At 41.0% G+C, this 21,300-nt stretch overlaps 1 protein-coding gene and 1 pseudogene across 6 annotated transcripts in view; both read left to right on the top strand.

The window, feature by feature from the left end:
- The first annotated feature begins 233 nt into the window (after window positions 1-233).
- On the top strand, window positions 234-6,361 carry LOC111979045 (endoribonuclease LACTB2-like; annotated as a pseudogene).
- A 2,428-nt stretch (window positions 6,362-8,789) lies between these two features.
- The window catches only part of LOC111979184 (nuclear receptor coactivator 2), a 70,995-nt gene continuing 58,484 nt past the window's right edge, over window positions 8,790-21,300 (top strand). For 4 of the 6 annotated variants that reach the window (XM_024009542.2, XM_024009540.2, XM_024009543.2 and 1 more), the window contains exons 1-2: window positions 8,790-8,931; window positions 15,838-15,919. The gene's annotated coding sequence lies outside the window, so the exon portion shown is untranslated. Of the gene's footprint in view, window positions 8,932-15,837; window positions 15,920-16,606; window positions 16,837-21,300 lie in introns of those variants that run through there. The other 2 variants (XM_024009538.2, XM_024009539.2) reach the window with 2 other exon arrangements.

The following is a 21,300-nucleotide window of genomic DNA, read 5'->3' as shown; positions in this document are numbered from 1 at the left end:
AAGTCTAGACTGCACACGTATATTATCTCTGAATAAAATGACAATGGCTCCACCTACTGATCTACCTACCAGCTTGTGCTTTTTTCCTCCCAACAATACTTTTATTTTGAAAACGAGGCGATACGTTATACAGGTAGTAACCTTCCACTGGGTGACTATTTCCAAGTTCAAAGCAAATTTCTAGCTGAAACTTCCGTGTCTTTGGCCTCGCCTTTTCCTGTTGCACCTTTGAATTTACATTGAGATTTATATTCTAACCTGGTTGTTTGCCGTAAATCGGACCATGACTGCCATACTCCCTCGTATCGATCAGTTGTCTTCCAGTTGTGTGAATTCTGGCATGCAACCCTGGTTCAATGACAGTACAAGAAACCAATAAATATTTAGTGGAAACGAGAAAATGCGATTTTCATTTAGTAAAATATACTACAGTTGCTAGCCACGCTTGCCCCTCTTGGAGAGCATCGGCTSAGCTTTCCAGGTGCTATTGTAGCAAAGAGGGTTCCATTCTTTCTGGTTTGTCTATTGTAGCCCAATAATGGACTAAATGAGCCTACCGTTACTCCTTATAGTCCAAGGACCTTACATGTTCTGTTTAGAGGCGAATTGGCTCTGGCAGCCAAAACGGACAAATACTCCCATCTAAACTAGCCGACTAAACTCCACCGTGTGCGACTTGTGTGAGCGCACTGGAGCTCCAAAGTTACATAAAATACGTATTTTAGCACGCAAAGAATAGCGCGCAATTACACAGAACAACGTCATGTGTAATCGGGGGCTGTTCTTTTGAAATCTGTCGTTTTTGATAACTTCCTTTATTGTGAGGTTCAGTCCGCCCACACTAGTCACCGCTCAACTCCATCTTAAATCGCGAAGTTGGAGTTTAATCGGCGACATCTAAATGAATAGATTCTCAATTGCTGAACAATTCTATAAAGATAGCTAAAGCTCTCTACTTTTGTATCACCTCTAAATAATTTCCCAAATGCAAAATATACACTTAACCGTTTTTTACACATTTGAATGCGACTGTATTTTTCAGTGACAACACGTTCTAACGTTACTTASATTTACACTCAGACTCAGATAGCTAATTGGCACAGGTAATCCTGTCTTCCTCTTTTTTCAATAAACATGCCTTGTAACATGGAAACATGGCAGTGTGGGAATTCTAATCCTATAAAGGTGTGATTTTTATTTTTTATTTCACCTTTATTTAACCAGGTAGGCAAGTTGAGAACAAGTTCTCATTTACAATTGCGACCTAAAGCAAAGCAGTTCGACACATACAACAACACAGAGTTACACATGGAGTAAAACAAACATACAGTCAATAATACAGTAGAAAAATAAGTCTATATACAAAGGAAGGTAAAGGCAAAAAAAAGGCCATGGTGGCGAAGTAAATACAATATAGCAAGTAAAACACTGGAATGGTAGATTTGCAGTGGAAGAATGTGCAAAGTAGAAATATAAATAATGGGGTGCAAAGGAGCAAAATAAATAAATACAGTAGGGGAAGAGTTAGTTGTTTGGGCTAAATTATAGATGGGCTATGTACACGTGCAGTAATCTATCTGTGAGCTGCTCTGACAACTGGTGCTTAAAGCTAGTGAGGGAGATAAGTGTTTCCAGTTTCAGAGATTTTTGTAATAATTTAACCTTTTGTTTTAGAAAAGTATTTCTCGCTGATTTCAGTTCCTTATGTTTCCAAAACCGTACTGCAAGCGATGCGTTTTTAGGTTCATAATGAGTGTCAGGGCTCTTAACAAAACACCCCCGACCAGAAGTTACTATCGTCAATAGACGTAGTTAGTGTCTATGAATGGGCTGGGTCAAATGCGGTAAGATTGTAGGCAGCTATTGTTTGTATGGATATTGAAATTGACCAAAAGTGTCAAGATGCATGAATGAAGTACTGTACTTGTTTTCAGACAAGTTTTGATAGACACAGGAGAGCCTGCTGTCCCTGAGTACATCAGCAGTCTCAAACAAGCCTTGAGTCAGTTCAACACTACCATCCAGGAGATCATTGTCACCCATTGGCAGCACCACCATACAGGCGGATAGACATCAGCAGGGACATCACTGGAGGCGAGAGTGACACCTGAGGATAAGCTTCTCTGTCATTTGGTCAGCTCCAGTTTGACAGCGCTGAAGCTCTACAGAGACTAGCTCATTTTCAGGACATAATCTATGGCTTGCTGAGACTGAGCTTCTGTGTCAGCAAGTGTAATGCCCTGGACCAGAGCTAGAGGCCAATGTGCTTTTATTTTTGCATGCACATTCAGAGTTAAAAGTCAGTAAACTTCCTCGCTCTCCCCCAACTGACGAAATAATAGTGCAAAGTAAGATGTACACTTACCTGAAGCATGGAGATAGAGGGGGCCACACTGAAGTGAGTTGATTGTCTAGTGTTACTATGTGTTACTAGTATGTGCATGCATGTGCCCTTTTAAGTAATATATTGGCCAAAGCCAGTGTCATCTGTGTCTGTCTGTATGTCTGTCTATCTCTGTGGCTGTATGTATGTGCAGTGTCTCATCCACAGTCTGAGCATGGTTGTCTATCTGTCTGTGCATGGTCCTGTTCTCCCCAGGACACACAGAGGTCCTCGTGTMGGAGGAGGAGAAGGCCAACTTCTCAGGAGACTGTATTCTGGGGGAGGGAACTGTCGTGTTTGAAGATCTCTATGACTATGTGAAATCTCTGCAAATCCTGTTGGACTCACAGGCTGACCTAATATACTCAACTCTGAAACACTGAATGGTATAATTGAATGAAAAGTGCTCAAAAAAGGCATGGATATCATCCATTAGAAAAGACACATTACATTACATAAATTATACTGTCAGTCACACCTTCAAATGGCTAGTTCACATTAGCTACAGTGCCTTCAGAAAGTATTCACACCCCTTGACTTTTTGTTGTGTTACATCCTGAATTTAAAATGCATTACATTAAGATGTGTGTCACTGGCCCATACACAATACCCCATAATGTCAAGGTGGAATTATGTTTGTAGACATTTTTACAAATGTATTACAAATGAAAGCTGAAGTGTCAATAAGTCAATAAGTATTCAACCCCTTTGTTATGGCAAGAAGTACAAATTTGCTTAACAAGTCACAAAATAATTTGCATGGACTCACTGTGTGCAATAATAGTGTTTAACATGATCTTTGAATAACTACCTCATTTCTGTACCCCACACATACAATTATCTGTAAGGTCCCTCAGTCGAGCAGTGAATTACAAACAGATTCAACCACAAAGATCAGGGAGGTTTTCCAATGCCTCGCAAAGAAGGGCACCTATTGAGCATGGTGAAGTTATTAATTATACTTTGGATGGTGTATCAACACACCCAGTCACGACAAAGATACAGGCGTCTTTCCTAACTCAGTTGCCGGAAAGGAAAGAAACCGCTCAGGGATTTCACAATGATGCAGGCCAATGGTGACTTTAAAACAGTTTAATGGCTGTGATAGGCGAAAACTGAGTATTGATCAACAACATTGTAGTTACTCCACAATACTAACCTAAATGACAGAGTGAAAAGAAGGAAGCTTGTACAGAATAAAAATATTCAAAAACATGCATCCTGTTTGCAATAAGGCAAAAAAGTAAAACTGCAAAAAATGTAACTTTGTCCAGAATTCAAAGCGTTATGTTTGGGGCAAATCCAACACATCACTGAGTACCACTCTTCATGTTATCAAGCATGGGGGTGGCTGCATCATGTTATGGGTGTGCTTGTCATCAGCAAGGACTAGGGAGTTTTTTTTTTAGGATAAAAAGAAACTGAATAAAACTAAGCACAGACAAAATCCTAGAGGAAAACCTGGTCAGTCTGCTTTCCAACAGACACTGTAAGACAAATCCCCCTTTCAGCAGGACAATAACCTAAAACACAAGGCCAAATATACACTGGAGTTGCTTACCAAGATTACAGTGAATGTTCCTGAGTGGCCTAGTTACAGTTTTGACTTACACTGAACAAAAATATAAATGGAACATGTAACATTTTCAAAGAATTTACTGAGTAACAGTTCATATAAGGAAATCAGTCAATTGAAATTAATTCATTAGGCCCTAATCTATGGATTTCACATGACTGGGAATACAGATATGCATCCGTTGGTCACAGATACCATTTAAAAAAGGTAGGGGTGGGGATCAGAAAACCAGTCAGTATCTGGTGTGACCACCATTTGCCTCATGCAGCGCGACACATCTCCTTTGCATAGAGTTGTTCAGGCTGTTGATTGTGGCCTGTGGAATGTTGTCCCACTCCTCTTCAATGGCTGTGCAAAGTTGCTGGACTTTGGCGGGAACTGGAACATGCTGTCGTACACGTCGATCCAGAGCATCCAAAACATGCTCAATGGGTGACATGTCTGGTGAGTATGCAGGCCATTGAAGAACTGGGCCTCTTTCAGCTTCCAGGAATTGAGTAAAGATCCTTGCGACATGGGGTTGTGCATTATGCTGAAACATGAGGTGATGGTGGGGGATGAATGGCATCAATAAAATGCAACTGTGTTTGTTGTGCCTAGCTTATGCCTACTCATACATAATCCCACCGCCACCATGGGGCACACTGTTCACAATGTTGACATCAGCAAACCGCTCGCCCAATTGAGGCCATACACGCTGTCTGCCATCTGCCCGGTACAGTTGAAACCGGGATTAATCCGTGAAGGGCACACTTCTCCAGCGTGGCAGTGGCCATCAAAGTTAAGCATTTTCCCACTGAAGTCGGTTATGACACCAAACTGCGGTCAGGTCAAGACCCTGGTGAGGACGACGAGCACACATGAGCTTCCCTGAGACTTTCTGACAGTTTGTGCAGAAATTCTTCAGTTGTGCAAACCCATAGATTCATCAACTGTCCGGGTGTCTGGTCTCAGACCATCCCATAGGTGAAGAAACCAGATGTGGAGTTCCTGGGCTGGCGTGGTTACACATTGTCTGTGGTTGTGAGGCCGGCTGGACGTACTGCCAAATTCTCTAAAACGACGTTGGAGGCGGGTTAGGTAGAGAGATGAACTTTAAATTCTCTGGTAACAGCTCTGATGGACATTCCTGCAGTCAGCAAGCCAATTGCACACTACCTCAAAACTTGAGACATCTATGGCATTGTGTTGTGAGACAAAGCTGCACATTTTAGAGTGGCCTTTTATTGTCCCCAGCATAAGGTGCACCTGTAAAAAGATCATGCTGTTTAATCAGCTTCTTGATATGCCACATCGTACAAGTGGATGGTTTATCTTGGTCAAGGATAAATGCCCACTAACAGGGATGCAAACAAAATTGTGCACAAAATTTGAAAGAAATAAGCTTTTTGTGCGTATGGAACATTTCTGGGAACTTTTATTTCAGCTCATGAAACATGGGACCAACACTTTACATGTTGCATTTATATTTTTGTTCAGTGTAAATTGGCTTGAAAATAAATAGACTTGAAAATGGCTGTCTAGCAATGATCAACAACCAACTTGACAGAGCTTGAAGAATTTGAAAAAGAATGTACAAATATTTAACAATCCAGTTGTGCAAAGCTCAGAGACTTATCCAGAAAGACTCACAGCTGTAATCACTGCCAAAGGTGATTCTAACATGTATTGACTCAGGGGTGTGAATAAATTATACATGTCAGTGTTTACATTTCAATACATTATGCAAAACTGTCTAAAAACATGTTTTCGCTTTCTCATTATGGGGTATTGTGTGTAAACGGGTGAGAAAAAAAATTATTTTATCCATTTTGAATTCAGGCTGTAACACAACAAAATGTGGAATAAGTCAAGGGGTATGAATGATTTCTGAAGGCTCTTTATGTATAGAAATCAACACAAAAACATCTTCTACAAGAGTCATTAATTTCTTCCTTATCTAATATCTGCAGGCCATAGCCCTGTGGTCCAAGATGCAGCTTCTAAGTTCCAGCATTACATCAGCCATAGAAACCTCAGAAAGCAACAGTTCCTCACTGTCCTCCAGGCAGCCGTATGGGAACACATTGACTTCTATGGAACTGGTCAAAGTCGTCTACAAGGTGTGGGAATGGTAACTTAAAGTTATGATCCTCTGTTGGTAACCGTAAGATTGATATACAGTATGTGTAGATGCTGACCCAAGAATGTTAAGTCATTCAAAACATACTAACTAACACTGCTTTGCCTATAGAAATGAACATTTACAAATCTGTGGAATCTTGTGCTATACTCTACTTTGTATCTCACTTTGTAACATTTAGGAGACACCTGAACGTCTGCATAAAGCAACAAAGGTGAACCTTGTGCATCACCTTAAGGAATTTGAGAAGGATGGGAAGAAAACTGTTGGTTTGTCTTAATTTCTCTCAATTAAATTGTCATCTTATGTTACACTATTTGATTAATGTACTGTAATACTATGTTCTAGATGTTTATAATTTTGTCTCCAATTTTCATTCAGCCAGTGATGAATCTTCTCACACAAATAAATGGAAGAGTAGTTTGTGATCCACACTTTAATACGACAAAGGACACTTGAGATCTTGGATTTCCCTGTGCAACGCACAAATGAGCTTGGTTTGGTGTGATATGAAGAGTATTTTGCAAGAATATTAAGTTATTCTTCATATCAATTAAATGATTGTGTCTGTACTGTCTGAATACAGCCAAAGGAGAAAGTTGAAATGTGAAAGAAGAGTATAGCTGGCCCGGCACATCAATTTAGGGCGCTACCAATGTACTGGTGGCCACCTTTCATCCATTTTTAACATGCCGACTTTGGACATTTGAGGACATCGTTTGAACTTCGGTATGTGCCTAGGGACAGCTGAACTCAAGATAAGCACATATAAATTGAAACCCTGTGCAAAGAGTTCATTTCAACCAAGATCACGCTGATTTTCCAATTGAAACACCAAGATCAAACTATATGACTCCATAATGCAAAATGTGCAGATGCCTAATAAATTATACTTTTTCAAAATAGAACAAAACGCGACTGAACGTTCTAATTTCATCATTCATTGCCTTTTGCTTATTGTGCAATTTAAACCTTGTATGGAGGACCATGATCAACGCTAATGCATGCGCTAACGTCACTCTGAGAAATACTCACAAGGTGGCAGTGTTAATCAAAGAAAGAATAAACGAACTGGAAAATGAGAAAGAGGAGTAGAATCAGAGACGGAAGTGGAAGCAAGAGACAACCCACTCAATGTTTGGAAGGCAATTGGTAATATCCTAATGTTGTTGCTTGTTGAGTGGTTCCCTGCTTGTGGGCTAAATGCTAAATCTATGCCATTATAGGCTGACATTCTACCAAGGTCAGTTCCGGTCTATTTAACGGGGAGGGTCTCCCATAGGCACCAATGCAATAGCAGCTGGGTCTGGTTTACTTAGTTAATTGACTTTCATTGAACCAGAAAAAACATTGAGTAGGTTGGTGGGTTGGGGTGGCTTTTGAATGTACTACTGAATTGTGATTTTGAAACTGTAATAGGCAACCAAAGCAATGATTGGCTGCCCTTAATTCCACCCTATGAAATGTATGGAACTAAATCCCCCACATTTCTCGAACTAGATAAATATTATATTTACAGGATAGAGAATTAAAAGGTGTAAAATACTGCTAAAAAGCATGAAACGAGTATAACATAAGGCAGAGAAATAGCTACACGAGTCCCTCTTTCAAAATGTACAAACCCTTTACCTTCCCCAAACAATCTCCATTTAATTGAAGCACATTATTTAACAACAATTTATTTTATCAACAGCAGGTTTGGCCAATTAGTAAGTGGCTATGGCCACTATAAAGGCAGAAACGGGGGAAAGTAAGTAGCCTAATTGGTTCTATGGATATTTTGAGGATGCAACATTGTATCTGTCCCCTTATGGTGTCTTTGAGAGCATGGGCAGCACCATTGAAGCCATCTCCATTTTGAAGTAGTACATTTTTGTCTTCTACTACTTCTATGAGTTTGTAAACAAACTGAAAGGGTACATACTACCACCTGGATTGTGTTGTTTGAACAGGTATAAAACCAAAGTTGTCGATTTACTGCCACCTGCATTTATGGAATTTGCTCAGGAGTATAATTAATTGGCTGATCCCTCCTGATGTGGATGGAATTGTGATCGTTCCTTAACTCATGGGAAGTCCCACCCAGTTGACTAGTTAAGAATTATGAAAGTCCTCAATGGCACTGCCCATGTTAACTGGCTTTTCGGCACTAGAGTCCTCTATCTAGCTCTATGGTTTGGACCCAGATGATTTATGAGCAGTTCGAACATCTGCCTGAGACATTTTTACCATGCCATAGAGACAAAATTCCTAATGTGAAGAGAGGCACTATCTTACTGTGTTTGTGTGGAGGCATGTTAATTGACTCCTACTTATATTAATGTGTTGTAGCTTGGGCTGCATGGCAAATACAAAGCCTAACATCAAATACAAACCTGAAGAGTAAGGCACACTTTTTCACTCATTAATTTGGGCCTAAAATGACGGGGTGTTTGTTGGTAGCCTACATTTGAAAGACTCCAAAATGTAATGTTTCATTATTTAAATTCAACCTTAAAGGACGATATGACTAAAACACTTCTGAGTAAGCACAGCAGGGTCAACCTATTCAAGTTAAAAAAATACATTGTTAACAAACTTTAATCGGCCGCATTGATACCATGAGTCTGTCTGCCTTTAAGCTGTTATGGCTGGCTGCAGTGTCATTATTTTGTCCTTCTGTTCTGTGAGCAGCAAAGTCTATTGTGGTAATGAGGGCTGGTGCGCTGCGCGTGTGGGGGAGGACTACGGGCATGATAAACAAGCACCCAGTCATCGCAGAGGAACATGGCGGCAGTGCTGTTACATTGCCGATTCACGAGTACGAAGGTCCTGACATAGCAGTTCACATTTATGGGACTTCAAGTTACGGTAAGTTATGGAGAGTAACTTACAATATATGCATTTTGTAGTGAAGAAATATGTTTTTGTGCAGATATATATGCTATAATCCATAATGTCAGTTTAGGTTTACCATTGGGAAGCTGCGTTGTTGCTTGTTATCTGAAGCGAGATATTTCTTTAGATGGTTCGAAGATTACTTCCACACTAGTTTTGTTTTGAAGCGTTGCTGAAGTTTAACTTTGTTTAGGCTACTAAGCAATGTAAATCACATTTGTTTTGGCTTGTGAGTCTATAGGCTACTGTGTTTGAGTTTCAGAGAGAAGTTGAAGGAGATTTCTATTTGCAAATTCATTTGAAGATTGAACAACGACATCGATAGCGGATATAGTGGTAAACATTGCACGTAGTTCGAGGTTTTTGCATAATGCAAAATAGCTTATTGAAACCAAAAGAACAGATGTGGTTGAAGAAACCAAACGTCACTGGCGTATGATTTCAAGTAGGAAATCCTCAGCAAGCAAGGCACCACATTTTCGATTGGTAATCCGTTTTATCAACTATTTAACACTGTTAGAAACTTTTGCGATCTGAGAAGTGCAACAATATATCAATCACATTGACACATTCAAAGGAATATCATTTTGACTTCAACTGTTCATCAACCTTTGAGTGACGTCATATGGCGAACGTGACGCAAGTCTTCCCACAGGAGTTATCTATAACTGTTCAATTTTTTTTTCTTTTTTCTCCAAAACACAAATATTTGGCAATTCGTTCCTATAACCTAACTGTTGGTTTATCAGTGACTATCACCTAAACGGTTAAAACAAATATCTCAATCATAGTATTATTTTATTGCTTGCCTTGTTGTGAGAATCTCTGTGTTACTGTGTGTTAATGAATCACAATGAATCATCAGCTTTAAATTGCTAGTAAAGATTGAGCAGGGCCAGTGGGCCACCAATACATTGTCCTGCAGAAGGTTGACCATATGGCAGGTGTGTAGTGTTATCCATAGTGAGATATTACCTAATAAGTCAAACTGCTATTAGAGTAGAAATATAAAGATTGGACGAAAGGCTGGATCTATTGGTAGAGAATCTCTTAATATTGGACTAGTGGCCCTTTAAAGACTTTATTCTCTGCTTCTGTATTACACACCAGTGAACTTGGAAAGCTATTGCATCACACAGCCGCTTTCCTTGTTCTGTCATTGTCCATCTTTTCATTATTAAATGCACGAATCTTACATGAAAAACTGAACTTTGTTGACAGAGATGGGCAACTTTATATTTGTTTAGTAATGGAACATATAGTATTTTCGATCTTATTTTGCTTATCGCTTTAGAGCCTTTTAGCCTGTTCATTTGCCATTATTTAGTAAGCTATGCAGAAGACTTGGCATGTGCTTCAAACATACAGTACACAGCGAGTGATTTGGAAGGGATGCCATTTCATTGCATAGCTCGATGACTGTACTTAACATTTAAAGTGGAACTGACAGTGTTTTAGCATTTTACATTTTAGGCATTTAAAATACATTTATCCAGAGAAACATATGGGAGCAATTAGGGTTAAGTGCCTTGCTCAAGGGCACACTGGTAGATTTTTCACCCAGTTGGCTCATGGATTCAAACCAGCAACCTTTCGGTTACTGGCCCAACGCTCTTGGCATGAAATCMTATTTAAATCTGTTCATATTCACCACCAGGAAGAATATGATGCCTTTAAAAAAATAAAAATAAATTACTTTACATTTTCTGAGTAGCGAGCACTTAGCTATGGTCATTTTCACGTTTTCATACTTCCATAGAATGTTGGGGAATGACGTAGACGAAGACTTTTGTGAAAAATTCTAATGCAATATAGAGTGGGAAAGCGGCCATGCATTTGGACAATTCAGTAAATAACACCTAATAAAAACGTGTCAGTCTGGTCAAGGACCGGACTCTACGCAGACCGGTTCACCATAGCCAATCGGAGCTACAGTAGGTCTATATGCAAATAAGCAATTTTCCACATGGGCCTGCCATCATTTACTTTGAACTTTGACTGTGTTTACAGGCAGTAGCAACAGTGACATTTTTGATAATTAGAAAAGCATTCGCCAAAAGCCACAAAATACCAGAATGAAATTAGCTACAATCTAATGAGGGAACAGTAGATAAACCCTCTCAAACTTTCAGCTTGTAGTTGGCTGTCATAATTGAACTGATAAACGATGGGGAATAGTAGCCTGCTCGCCCTTCTGCAGCTTGCCTGCCAATGCATGCTTGTCCCAACCCACGCTTTGACAACTGAATGGGAACTTGCCTGCCTGCATATTTTGATCGATGGGCAGTTTTTTAAAGCAGGTTTCTGCAGGCTAAACATGAATTTAGGGCTTGCAAAGTTATCGTGTAACCGACTAAAATAAAATAACCGTCATAACCGTTTTTATTATATTTTGTTTATTTGTGGAATGAACAGCTGACTGAAGACAGGCAGTCTTGCAGTTTACTCTATTGTCTGTGGTAACATGAACTCTTTACAGCTGCGATGAAACTGTGTTGCTCCTTGCTGAAACAACCTAGGTGTTTTAGGAAAGGAGTCTGGTTGCCTAGGCTATGCCACCTTCACTTCAGCAGCAGAATATGCAGTCAGGAGAGGAGAAAAATGTGTGCCTTTTCATATATATATATMTTTTATGGAAACAATACTATTCAAACGATTATAACAGTGACCTGCGATCATTTGGCTGACCAATAACCATTATTGAAAATTCCTTGATGTCACAGCCCTGCCTGAACTTAAATCCCATCTTAAATCCCATCTCCCGTCTGCTGAAATCACAGCAACATCAGTTATTTCTTTTGCTTTGAGTTTATTTACTCATTTCAAAGTAATCAGAACTCTGATATTTGAAGCGCTGCATCAGTAAATTGAGTGCTCTAACCTACATCTCACCTTGTGCTTTCCTCCACTGGCCATTGAAATTCCAGGGTAATGCTCTGCTTCTTAGTAATTGTATTGTATATCTGTTCTTATGTGGCCTAGTTATGAGAGGCTGTGTACTACTACAGTATGATTATTAATTTATCCAGGGCCCTTGAATGTCCATTCTGCGTTCATGTTACTATTGGAATTCTATCTTTTGGACATACATTTTCTCTTTTACTTTAGCGTGCCCAGTTCCTGTCACAGTTGTTCAATTGATCTATTCATATGGATTCATTTCATTACCTTTTATCTTTGTATACAATGCAGACCAGGTTATGATACAACAGCATTGTTTGTTTATATGTTGTCCACCATACTGTGGGACAGAATGGCTCTGTAGGGTGACTACAATTCTAAATGATTGGACCTAGCTCGGTACTGGAGAATTAGTCACATTACAGTTTTCTTCCAAGTGCATGCAGGCCAGTGCTGCTTACAAGGGCACTTCCCAGGACAGAGTGTGTGTTTATATGGTGCTGCCACCCTCTGGCAGTCATCTCCTCAAATACCTCAATGACGGTTCATGGGTGGACTGTCACCTTACAACAAGCGGTCCATTCCTTTCTAGCATTCAGCAATGTAGAAAAATAGCAATTACTGTCATGAAATGGTGGATGTAACATACTGGACTGAGGAGGAGACTGGTTCAAATGGTGTATCTGTGTGTGTGAACCCCTCAGTGTACAGTCCGCACACACACACAGTCGAATAAGTGTACTTAGGCTGCATTTACACAGGCAGCCCAATTCTGATATTTTGCCAAATTGTTGGCAAAGGAGCTGATTTGATTGGTCAAAAGACACAATTCGTGAAAAAAAATATCAGAATTGGGCTGCCTGTGTAAATGCAGCAATGGTGTACACACACAGTCACAACCCACCATGGTAAACTGTTTCTAGGCCACCCAGCAAACAAGAGGGAATGCAGCAGAATGAACCAGTGGCCAGGGAGCCAAGTCCAGGGTTGCATAACAAGTGCTAATTTGGTTTGAGCTGTGGCCATAATTCTGCAGCTATGTGACAGGGCCCTGGTGGTAAAGTCTCCCCTGTGCTACACCCTGTGTGAAGCACTGTGGGCTAACATGACTAGCAGCCAAGCCTGCATGCTTGGATCCAACCTCTGTTTTGTTTAGAATGTTATTTTCTTCTTCGGGAATCCCACATTGCTGTGAGAAAGGTCAGCAGCATTTTCATGTAGGTGCTCGCATGTTAACTCCACCAGTGGTTAGGACAAGTATTGTTCTGCAGTATTTGCCTGCATGTGTAGAGAAACCTGGAGGCAGTGGTTGCATGAATTAGCCTGGAATAATATTAGGTAGTATGGATGTGAAAAGCCTACCAATAAACTCTGAAGCCTTGTTCACACTGCAGGCCTTAATGCTCAAATCAGCTTTGTTTTTCAGTTCTGTTTTGGAATATTGACTGTCCAAACACCAAGTTACAAGTGACCAAACTGGATTTGTGTGTGTGTTCAGACAGCAGTTATTTGCTGACATGGCTACAATAGTTATTATAGTAACGAGTGGTGTAGGCTGATTTGGTAGTGGTTCTCATGCTTCTGATCACTCAGACGTTATGTAGCAAGCTAAAGTGACAACAATGTCTGTCATGGATGTTTCCCAGTTGCTTTGAATGTTCAAAATCATTGTGTAAGAACTTATTATAATTTTTTTTTTAAAGCATCAAAGGATAAGATGATCCAACTTTCAAAGCTAGTCATTTTTGGCTAGCCACAGAACTGAACTGGCTAGCTAGCTAGCTGTTTAGCTTTCTATCACATTCACTCATTTGTTTTATAAACAATTAACAAGCTAGTTAGCTACCACATGTTCTTGGCAAACTGTCAACAGAATAGCTAGCAAGCAACAAGATATGCCAAATAGCAGTTTAAAAACCACTTGAGGGCAAATAAATCAAATTTGACCTTTCAGAGACCAGTCGCATGGCCATGGTGGTTTGAAATGTGGCTTGAAATATCAGATTCCATATGCTTTTTGGCTGTTTAGACTGCAGGAAAAATAACAGATTTGAGTCGGACATGCAAAAAAAAAAGGGGGGGATTTGAGTGATTTCAAACTACCATTGTGAACAAAGCTTAATTGTGCCATGTTATGAAAATAAGTTTGTGGTTATGGTGGTTTTAAGTTAGGATCAATGTAAAATCATCAGGTATTACAATGTGATCATGATATCGACCATTTAACATCCTAACTATCATCACTGCTGACATCGGAAGGCAAGAAGTATTTGTTGCAATACCATAATGACAAAAGGCTTCTAAGGCTAGATGCTTACCATCTGGTTGCTTGGTAACACAAATTAATCATAGCCTGGAAGTGTGTGTGTGTAAAATGGTTTAAGGATCACTACCATCGCATGTGCTTCTGTAGTTTACTATGTTGGTGTACAGATGTGAAACTAGACACCTAGAAAACACTATGGAGAAAACAATATTTACTTTCTACAGATCTAAGATCAGCTGTACTTTGTACCGTGTAATGGCTTGGATTGGTTGAGAAAAATCGGATTTTAGATCTGTGCAGGCAGGGGGCAAAGTCTACCATGAGCCAGTTGGACAAATTAAAATTCATGACAGCATTCCGTGTCGATTGAGTAATGACTTGTAAGCACTCGGCCAAAGGTCTGAGAGATCCGCTCGGGTATCTACTGTAGCTTCAAGCCATCAACCAGGAGAGAAATTCCATCTGAGTGAGGTGCCATTTTATCCTGATGTGTGTTGTGTTCAGATCACATGACTGGATCAAATGAATTGATCTGGGTGAGCCAGCATTGCTCTTCGAGCTGCCCTGTCATTGGTTCATTCCGGGGGGAATGAGCCAATGCAAAACTGTCATTGAAGAATCTCAAATATATATAAATATTTTGATTTGTTTAACAATTCTTTTTGGTTTCTACATGATTCCATGTGTTATTTCATAGTTTTGTTGTCTTCACTATTCTACAATGTAGGAAATTAGTAAAAAAAAAACAGAATGAATAGGTGTCAACTTTTGACTGGTAGTGTACATCCTAAGCATAGCTCATTGTTTTGTTGTGAATTCTTCCTTTAACTGATTGACTATCAACAGAAAGCTGATGTCCTCTGGCCATGCTCCCCCACCCATCCCCTCTCTCTCGGGGCCCTGTGGTTGGTGGAGATCAAGTTACAGCAGGAGGAAAGCACTGCTGCTCTCAACACACAGCATTACATGATAGTCCTGACTGACTTGGGGAGATTTAACCTGTCCCTGTTCAATGCTGGACTGTGTCTGCAACTGCTTTGTGTGCGCACACAGCACCTGTTCTCATTTGAAGCCTATTTGACTTGCTTTTGTCCTGCATATTTTTGAAATTCACTTAACAGGAGATGTGATGGATGTAGGCCTACATCAATATGCAATGAAAGAAGAAACCCTGAAATACAACCAGTGTGTGCTAGGTCCTAGGCCCTGCTCCTAGGCCCTGCTCCTCCCTCTGAATGGGATGGTGTGTTAGGATCAGCTGTAGGCCCCACTCCCCACACCTCCCTTTGGTCTCTCTGGGACCAGGTGCATCTTTAAGTTCTCTGTGGTTTGAGGCTGCAGCCTGCTGAGCGTCTGTCATACAGCGTCTGTCATACAGTACAAATCAGACAAACACCACCGGGGAAGCTCTAGCAGATGTATACAGTTGACCAGTCACCAACAAATGTGCTTCCCCTTTCTACTCTTTCTCTTACTGCAGTGCTTTCTGACTTGTTGCTTTCAATTTCATGTCATGCTGCTCACACGTTGAAGTGAGGTAATCATGGTATAGCTACCGGTCCTCGCAGGTTCAACTAATGCAAATTAGCAATGTGTCTGTGGAACTTGGCTGATTGTATTGAAAAATTAACTATAGCTCTCGAGTCAATTGAATGTACAGTAAATGTGTCTTTAGGTTTGGATCAAACTGTAGTATGCCTCTTCTTGTTCAGGCCTTCAAAGAGAGGAGTGGGTGATACCTGAAGGAAACCTGCAGCAGAAGTTCGTTAAGAAGGATGCATTTCATAAGCCAAGGTGAGTCAGCTGAATCAACCGTTCTCATTCCCTCCCTGATATTGTGCCATTTCTGCTTTGGAACCGTCCTGTTTACTACAAGACACTTAAGCCTTGTCTGAGCCATAAGGCAGGAGGAGCCTGTCTCGTGTTTCCGAGGGCGTGAGGCTGTTTGATGTACAAGTACAACCCCTGTACAGGACGCTAGCAAACGGTGTATAATATAGTGTATACTATATTTGTATCTAACAACAATCTACATTTACTGGCAATTACTGACATACATACCTCTATGACAACAAGCCATTTGTTGGTTCTATAGAACTGTTATAAACCAAATATTGATGTTATGTAATGATCTGCAAAGTGAAAGTAAAGAGAAGCGACAGGCCTCTGCAGGTTGACTGGCTAGTGAAACGAAAGCCAGCTGCCTGCTGTGTTTAAAACACACTCACTTCTTTTGTCTTTTGCCAGCCCATTGTTGCCTCTGCTTTGTCTCATGTGACAAGAGCAGGCCATTATCTTGGTGAAAAGGGAAACCACTTTTTGGGGCCTGGCATCATAAACTATTGGAATTTTCGAGTGCTCTCTGCTCTCTCTAGCTGCTGGATTTCCGGAGGCGGGGCCAGGGAAGAGTGGGGGAGGGGATTGGAGATCATCAGCTGCGGCTCTGAGGGGATTTGTGCTGTAGTTTGTCAGCTGTCATTAGGAGCAGATGACACAGGAGGTAATCTGCTGTTTGTGCATGTCCTTGCTCCAGCATGTGTCTCTGTCTACATCGCTGCGTAGCGTGTACAGCGCTGTGACTGCCTGTCTGCCTGGGCTCAACGTTAACCAGGCTATATGGGAGGGCTTCTCCTGTTTTTGCTGTGAAACTGAATCTACAGTAGCCATGGGTCAGACACTGTTGATTTATGGACCCATGTTTGGTCAAAGGGGTAAGTAATCAAGGAATGGAATAAATAGCTATTGTTTCCCAATGGAGGAGATTACATTAAGTTTAGAATTGTTTGTTTCTTGGTATAGAATTGTTGCTGTTTTTAGGTGAGTGTTTTGTGTGTGTGATTTTATCTATGTTGTGTATTTCAAACTTCCTACGGTATCCTGAGAGGAATTTAAATATCCACAGAACATTCCATTAGCTCTTTGTTGTGTGCTGTCAGCAGTCCTACTGATGCCACCGGAGATGAACAGGACAAGCCCCTCTGTAAACAACCCAGAGGGCCACCAGTCTGGTGAGGGGGCTGGGATACTAAATTAACTTTGTATATAGAGCTGTGAATGTGTGGCCAAATAAATGTGTACAGTTAACTGACAGTAATGAATTTAGGCTTCTGGATCCTGTCATCAGACACGAGGGCTCAGAAGTGCATTTCATTGGGCTTTGGTCAAAAGTAGTGTACTACATACTATTTGTTTTTTTGACCAAGTTGTATAGTAMGCCCCTAGCTGTTGGTCATGGGGCATCTCTTCAGTAGAGGGCTGAGGAAGGTGAACCTGGCTCTTTAACACACCTCTCACCCTGCCGGCTTCTTGCCTGGCATAGAAAAGCATAGGCCAGGTGACAGCAACAGGTGGGCCGCAGGCCAAAACTAGTTTGCCACAGTGTAAGTGTGTTCAATGGTATTGATCTGGTTCCATGATCAATGCATTATAACATTGGTTGTGTCCCAAATGGCTCCCTATGTAGTGCACTACCTTTGACCAGAGCCCAATAGGCCTATATAAGGAATATGGTGCCATTTCTGACACAGACATTGTCAAGCCCACACAGGCTGTAAAATAAGGTCAGCCTGTTATTTTCATGTTGCCTTCCATCGGCCCATTGAGCAAAATCTGAACCAATTTTGTGTGCTCAGTCAGTGTACAGAAATATTTCTTAGAGGATAATTTGGACTAATTCTAAGTAAATTACATTGACTGTTCGCTTCATTCAAATAGCAATTTGGGATGTATTAATGGGACAGAAGTGGGTCATTGACGATGAGCACACTTGGACTACACTTCACTTCACAGCGCGCACCCAGTCAGTCGTTTGGTGCACATTCCAGCACATAAGTGTCACAAGGCATCAGTAAATTAGGAAAACACAAAAGACTGTTATAAATGCCTATCCTGTTTTACCAATGGTAGCAGCCAGGGCTGAGCAGATAACATCTGGTTGGTCCTATGCTTTCTGTCTATTAGGAGTGACTCATTTCTTCTAGATACACCCAGTCTTCTGGATATTTTATGATATCACCATTAATTCACAAGAGAAGTGTTTGCTAATTCCGCTACGGGGTGCGAGTCATGGGTTGTGTCCCAAATGGCACCCTATTCCCCATTTTAATTCCCTATATAGTGCATATGAGCCTTGGTCAAAAGTAGCACACTACAACAGGAATAGGGTACTGTTTGGGACGTACCATAGCTGTCCACTGAAGACTGAGCAGGGACGCCAGCCTCTTGGACCAGGGTTGATAGCCATTAAAGTGCCTTTTTTATTTAGGTCTGACTTTTGTCTRGGCTGGCAATGCTAAGTGTGTACCCTTACTATAGGGGAGAGGGGCTAGGGGACATAGGCAGGGGAGTGTATCTTAAATGGCACCCTATTACCTATACTTGTGCTCTACTTTTGACCAGGGACCATACAGCTCTGGTCAAAAGTAGTGCACCGAATAGGGTGCCATTTGGGATATACCCAGGTAGTGTGAGTGGGCCAGGGGACGTCGGCAGGCCAGGGCTGAGCCCTGATTCAATTTGACCTGAGGGATCAGCCTGATAATGGCTGGCTCCAGCTCTCATCCGACGTCTCGTTGAATTGATTATTTTAGTCTGCTGCTTCCCTGGCCGCACCAGTATCAGATCAATGTGCAGGGGTACAAGGTATTTGTTTATTTATTTATATTTCACCTTTTATTTAACCAGGTAGGCCAGTTGAGAACAAGTTCTCATTCACAACTGCGACCTGGCCAAGATGAAGCAAAGCAGTGCGACACAGACAACAACACAGAGTTACACATGGAATAAACAAACGTACAGTCAATAACACAAAATAAAAAAAGATGTACATAAAGGCAGGGTAAAGTGGCTAGGCATCAGGATGGATAATAAGAGTAAGAATAAAGAACAGAGCAGCAGCGAGTTGAGTTAGTTGTCCCTTTTTGTCATTTACAGTTTAGGAATTGACTCGCGTGACAATGGAAAAACCACAGTATTTAATTTGGTTTTGTTTATTAGGATCTTTTAGCCCACCAAGGGCTAGTTTTCAAGAGTAATTGAAAAAGTAAGAACATTTTCATTGTTTTAGCCAACCCAATGTGGTGGTGTTGGGCTGTGTGTGTTAGTCTATTTTGGTCCATATGTCTTTTGTCTCCCAGACAGCGAAGAGGTTACAGGATAAACAACAGCTGCAAACAGAGATTGCGCACAAACATACGTAGCTACAGAAAAATGAAGGCTCCTAATCTGCATGTACACTAAAGATTTAATACCCAGTGTATATGTCTGATGGGAGGGCTTCAGCCCTGTTACCGTGAGGTTTTATACAGGCTTAGACCTCCGTCTCTGTACAGGCTTAGACATCTTCCAACAGTCGAACTGATTGATATATCTCACTGACTAAGAGGGTCCACGTCATGTCAGTCTGCATGCGTGGTATCTCAACATCCTCAYTAAGGCTCTTCTGAACTCAGTTACGCAGGAAAGCAATCAGGCCTATGTGATCAGAAATATTTTGATTTATATATTCCTATATTTGGTTGTGCTGGCCAGCCTTGATACTCTTGTCAAAGCACTTGACTCTCCAGGGAGGATGATGATGATGAAGAGAGCAGTTACATCTGATTATGACATCATGGCGTTGATCCGATGTGGCCCCATTCTCAGCTCCCAGGAGGGTGGTGACCTCACAGAAAGCATGCTGGGACAGATTGTTCCATCACCGCTCGAGGCAGGCACACTCTTGATGAATTAACAGTGATGAAGCCTACCACAAAATGCTAACACCCCAGCATCTTCTCCTTCCAATCCAATGCTAATGAAATTAGAGCCAAGTGCCTCAAAAGTAAAACCATTTAAAAACAATTTCGTCAGAGAGAAGAAAACAGTTCAGAGATCAACTGAGCCATTTAAATAATGAACAGTTGGATTGATCACTGCTTCCTAGCGGGATTATCTTCCTGATCAAAACACAAACCACTGTTCTGCTTTTGGGAGAATCACTTGTCATGTAGTGTGTTATTTTCAACCATAAAATAATTACAATTGTTTTAATCGTCTTGTGCAGCATGCCTAAAACATTCATACTATTTTTTTTTTTAATTAAGGACATTTTTAGAGTCTTACGCCTACTTTCCCTCACGTGTTATGGACCTGTGGAAATTGGAAGACTAATGTGCTGGCCACACCGGTTGCGTTACGTGCGCGAGCATTGCAAAATAAATGTACACGTGTTATTCAATCATTGCATCCACACTGCTCGAGTGCGTCAACGAGCATCTGCGTTAGGAGCGTATACCCATGTGGGTTATTGAAAGATGAACTGAGGTCCAGTTGCACCTTAAAGTTGGTTGCCAACTGTAATATAAATTCCAAAGAACAATCCTGAAGGAGGAGAGATTACTAGAAACAAACTCAGTTTACCCTTTTATCTGTGGATTAATTATCGGAGTAGAGGACCTTGTGCATTTTAGGTAAAATAACAACCCAATGTTTATATTCCTGGACAAATTAGCTAGCAACAGCAAGCTAGCTAGCTAAATTGCCATACATGTTTTAATGCTTTCGACCTGTCCCCAAATTAATATAGTTGGTTTAGAGTTTGTTTTGATATTTCAACCTGCGTGTATTGATCGTGTCTYGTGTGAGTGGGTAAAATCGATATGCATGAGATGCGCTTGCCTGGTGTAGTCAGCATGTAAGGCGTCATAAAGACCCATTTCCTCCATTGCATTTCGAGGAGGAGTAAGAAGATGTCACTAAATCTCTGCAAATGTGTCTACATTTGCCATTAAAAGCTGCATCGTCTACAACCCACAATCGGATTGAATCCCGGCTTAAGGTTACTCCTACGTTATCAGACCATTTTTAAAGGGCTTTTGCCCTTTTTTTAATGTGAAAAAGTATTATAAGTTGGAAGACCTTGCTCCAAATCACAATAGTCAAAGGCCATAGTGTGCTATTTTACTCAGTGGTGGAAATGGCTGAATGGCCAACATTCTGAAATGATTTGTAACTTCTGAATGCATTGAGCTGCTACCTTGTAATGGAATGAGGATGTAGGCTCTGTCTATGCATTTAGAGCAAGCAGCCAGTCAAATAGCAGGCTGTTTACAATGGGCTGCGTCCCAAATGGCACGCTATTCCCTGTGTGGTGCACTACTTTTGACCAGGACCTATACGTCTCTGTTTACTGAGTC

Source organism: Salvelinus sp. IW2-2015, linkage group LG19, assembly GCF_002910315.2.
Source record: "Salvelinus sp. IW2-2015 linkage group LG19, ASM291031v2, whole genome shotgun sequence".
In the NCBI taxonomy this organism is placed as follows: domain Eukaryota; kingdom Metazoa; phylum Chordata; class Actinopteri; order Salmoniformes; family Salmonidae; genus Salvelinus; species Salvelinus sp. IW2-2015.
Note: the sequence above shows the minus strand (reverse complement) of the source record. Positions and strands in the feature narration are given on the sequence as shown.